Source organism: Perissodus microlepis, chromosome 22 (genome assembly GCF_051167445.1).
Source record: "Perissodus microlepis isolate ML-2025 ecotype Zambia chromosome 22, ASM5116744v1, whole genome shotgun sequence".
NCBI lineage: Eukaryota > Metazoa > Chordata > Actinopteri > Cichliformes > Cichlidae > Perissodus > Perissodus microlepis.
In genome coordinates, this window is record NC_140481.1 from 7699402 (window position 1) to 7704181 (window position 4780).

The 4780-nt window shown below is 41.2% G+C and overlaps 1 long non-coding RNA gene across 1 annotated transcript; it reads left to right on the forward strand.

The window, feature by feature from the left end:
* LOC146362516 (uncharacterized) lies at nt 1–4541 on the forward strand. The gene is made up of 3 exons (XR_014799197.1): nt 1–1104; nt 2053–2141; nt 2743–4541. It is a non-coding gene; the product is annotated as an uncharacterized LOC146362516 (long non-coding RNA).
* The last annotated feature ends 239 nt before the right edge of the window (nt 4542–4780 follow it).

Consider the following 4780-nt stretch of genomic DNA (forward strand, 5'->3'; position numbering starts at 1 on the left):
GCTCCTTTGCCACTCCTTCCCATTCTGTGCATGGCTTGATAAGTGAAGAGGGGAAAAAAGAGAAGAAAAAAAATCCTGTGCCTTCAACTGCTGGTATCCCACTCCTGACACCGAGCAGCGAAGAAAACTTAGGCACAGGTTAAAGTCCAAAAAAATGATTTTTTATTTAACCCCAAAACATAATTGGTTAAATCATGCAAAAAGAATCAAAATCTTGGGCCCATAAAAGAGGTCAAAATAACAGAACTCTACTCAAAGTTGACAACACTACTGATAACTCAAACAAACTGACCTAACTTACAAAGGGGAAACTTAAATAGTGGCTGATCAGCCCACAAAAAACACGAGAAGGGGTAAAACACACAAAACCTAACTAAATCTAACATAATGAACTCAAATTCCCCCCCATGGTCCCGAGTTATGGCATGAACCAATTTGCAGTCTTCCTTTAAAGCTCGCGCCGCCCCTTTTCCACCTCTAAGCTCTTAATCAAGGGACTGGAACAGCTGCAACTAAGGTAACTCAGAAAACAAAAGATTAATCATACATAACCGTGTAAACTGAAATGCGCACTTATTTTAGAATGCAGTGTTATGTGGATATGTGAATGAATTCTAAACCAAAACCAGTTATTTATTGTCCTGTAAATTAATTCCTATATTTAAAGAAAGACAAATGTGAATGCAATGTTATGTATAAGTCTCTACACTAACATGGTGGATATTACCACTGTGTGGCTGTAAGGGCAGCCATCACACCAATACAACGATTTCTATGCTGTCACAACACATGCAGTAGCTATAATAGATATGAACACCACTTCTGCCAGAGTCCATGTGCCTAAGAAATGAAATAAACCCGGGTAAAGCAACAAAAATGGCACCAAACAGAATCAGAAATTATGGTTCCCCTTTCTTATATTAAAACATTCCACCTTAAAACAATGAAAAATAAATTAGATTCTACAGATTAATTGTGACCTTTACTCATCCCTTAGCCAGGTCATTACTGAGTGGTTTAGTGAAGAAGGTCAATGTCCTGGAGTGGTACAGGATTAGGATCCAAATGCAGACTCAAGACAGCTGAATGAACAGAAACCAGAAGGTGGGTAAAATAAGACACAATCATGAACTCCACTGAAAGGCCAAACTGAGGGAGGGTAATAGAACTGACAACCGGATCAAAGGACCACAAGGAAGGTAAAATAAACCAAAAGCTCAAGAATGAAACAGACTGACACCCACCTGGGTCCACTCAGGCCCCGGTGGGGTGGAAACATCAAGAGGGAGGGACTGAAAAGCAAAATGAATACAGGGAGCAAATTAAGGGGAAAAACTGGAAAAGGTCGACCAAGCCACAGAGCTAGGTGGTGGAGCAGTTTATGGACCCAGTTGGGGGACCGGTGGTGGAGATGAAGCATCTGCTCAGTGTCTGGGTTGCCAGCTCAGTTCAGTCTCTGGCTGGGGGTGTCCTGGCAACAGCTGATCCAGGCACAGAAGTAGCTGTGCACCTCCTGCACCTTCATCCTCAGCACAGGAACAGAGACGGTCCTGGCCTTAGTCATCCTAATGTTGACCCACCCAAGTGGAAAGGCTGGTTAGAAGCTGTCTTAGTTGCTGATGCAGCAAAAATGCTTGAGTGCTGAGCTTCTGCTGCAACAGCACTGTACAGGCCCCAGACCACCTTAAAGTACCCACTTCATGCCACTTTCTTCCGTTTCAGCCTCGTCGATAAACTCCTCAGTGAATAACTCGTTGTTGTTGTTGTTTTTAATTTTGTGGTAAATTACAGCAGAGTTTTGTTGCTTTCGTGTTTATATATTTATTTTAACGTACATACAAGCGTTGCAGCTTCACTGTAAATGCGTTGGAACCAGCGTTAATTAGAGATGTGAGTTTGCAGTTCACATAACACATGCAGGGACTGAACAACCAACCTTCCAATTAGTAGATGACCTGCTCTAGCTCCTCCAGCAGCCACCCCAGTAGCTGAAGAGCAACACAGCCCAGTTATGATGTCTCATATATGGAATAACTAGTGATTCGTTTGCAGAGATAAGTTTGAAGAGGCGTGGCCTACAATTGGGACAAAAAGGAAGGTTATGGAACCAACAGCTGTCCAAATCTGAAAGGGGCTGCTAGGTGAGTCAACTGTCCATATTGTAACTGGTTCAGGGCAAGATTGCAGACAGTTTGTTGCACTTTTGGAGAAGCATAAGGGTGAATATGGTGACATAGGCTACCACAAAGCATTTTCACCTTAGACACTGAACCTGACATTTAATTGACTTGTTCAAGCTTTCTCTCATTTAAATAAGATAACTGAAAAACTGAAGATAAAGTAATTAAACTATATGCAGTGTATCAATAGCACACTGTGTAAAGTTAAGTCCATTGAATTTTGCAAAAACATGTTTTGTTGACAACTGGTTTTGGGAATGTTTATGAAATAGTGATCAAATCCTGGCATTTTTGCTGCGTATTTCACATTTTCATCCTCCAATTCTCACTTACATCTACTCTCACCAGTAACAGTTTATTTAAAAAAAAAAATCAAGTTAAAATTGAGTGGAACTGAGATCAGCTTGTTGGCATGCCCTGTGGCCCTGTAAAAAAGTGAACTGCCCACCCCTGTCCTAACATCTGTGTAGTCTCCTCTCAGTACGAGCTGTTTACTACAGTGTGAGTAAATCTTTAAGAGAATATCAGGAGCGCTGGCAAAATATTTCTTCCTTCTCCACAGCCCCCTCCATCTGGTGGTGCCTGAGACGAACTTAGCCTCTGCCAAAAACTGACCCTGGTTAGAAACATGTGGGGATAAATCTGCAGCAAGATGAAAACACAGTGATGGAAGTGGAAACCATATACTCCTAATTAGAAAGCAACCCACAGCATGAGAATAGGGTGAAGGTGGAGTGCGAATGAAAACTGAAAATCCACAATAGCCCTGAAACACGTATGATTCATGCTCTTTAGCTGTTACTGTTCATGTTTAACATCCCATTTTTTAAAACCAGAAATACAAGAAATTGACGTGGATGATACCAAACTCTTTGTCAAATGCAAAAGCTTTTTATAAACTCGAGTTATTTTTTTTATGTATTTTTAAATGTATTTATATCATTTCCTCTTCTATAAAGCTTTCAAAGGGGTTTTCTTTCCTCCTAATTTGAGATTCTGAAGGAAACCCAGCAAACTTGACCCAAGACTCATCTTGACACAGGTAGGAAGCCGAATATGTTCATAAACCAAGCCATCGACCAGCGGTTCATAAATGCAGCCATTTAAGAGTCTAAACAGCTCCACTAATCAGCAGCGTCTGGATCTGTAGTTGCTCTATATTTAGCTCATAGCTCAAGTCTCAGCCCACCTACAGAACTGTTAATGCATTTCTGGAGATGCTCCGAGAGGAAAGTTTAATAATGGCAACTCAGATTAGTCTCCATGGTAATGACACAGAATTTACTGTGCGATCGCTCTTCTCATCATGGCTGCACAGACACTGAAACATATTTCTGAAGGCTGCACGCGGGCAGAATTTCTCTGCATATGATCTGAGCTGACAGAAAAGACATATGACAGAAAATGTCCACAGTGATGAGTGAGAGAAGTTGGAAATTCAACCCAGATGGATTAACTGACTGACAGCCGAGTACTCTGATTGGTTAACCCCAACCCAGTTGGAAATACCAGCCACAAACAGAAGATGCATTAATGTCAACTAACTGGTTTGTGCTAGTTGACAAAATGTTACTGTTTATGTAATGCTCCACAGCTAAGAGCACTGAATAAAGTACATTAACCTTTTATTTCTCTTTTTAGGGTCCTGGTTGCATCAAGTTCTTCAGATGAGCAACAGAATTATTTTTATTAGGTCTTTTTTGGGGGGTTTACTCATACATGTGTATTTAAAAAAGAGAAAATAAACAACTTTCTTCACCTACTGAGAAACCAAGACCAGCCAACAGTGCAATGGAAACTGAGAAAAATGAGCTGCTGATGCACAAATGTTTCTGTGTGGGTTTGTTCTAGTAGAGGAGTGCTAGTGTAACGCTGTCTTCTTGTTTTCAAATGTAAATTACATATTTTCTGTGGCATTCAAGTTAAAGTACTTCATCAGACCTATTTTGTTACATTACAGGAATGTAACTAATAGGATTGATTTGATTTAATACTCTGGGAAACTATGTTTCAGTCTTCTTAAGCTATTATCAGACAACATGATGAACATGAGAAGCCTGATCTGGAAGAGGCATGACGACAGAAAATAGTCCCATATATCTATAGCAATGCCATATAAAAGACAGATGCTAGGCAGAGAACCATAGGTGTCCAGCACTCAGTAGCGACTCCTGCTTGTACAAAACGGCCAACTTTATGTTGGAATATAAGCATAAAATAACTACTGCAAAGAGACACATTACAGATGAGCTGCAATTATTTGTAAAACAATCTGGAATTGAATGCAGTCTGTTCGAGTCAGACCAAATTTTGGAGACAGGTTGCCTCGCACCTGGTGACCTGTACAACCGCTTTGCAACAACAGCCTTTATGGCAGGGGTCTCGGACTCCAGGCCTCGAGGGCCGGTATCCTGCAGGTTTTAGATCTCACCCTGGGTCAACACACCTGAATCAAATGATTAGTTCATTACCAGGCCTCTGGAGAACTTCAAGACATGTTGAAGTCATTTAGCCATTTAAATCAGCAGGACACCGGCCCTCGAGGCCTGGAGTTCGAGACCCCTGCAATCACTGGCAACCACCAGGGAGGAGAATGATGC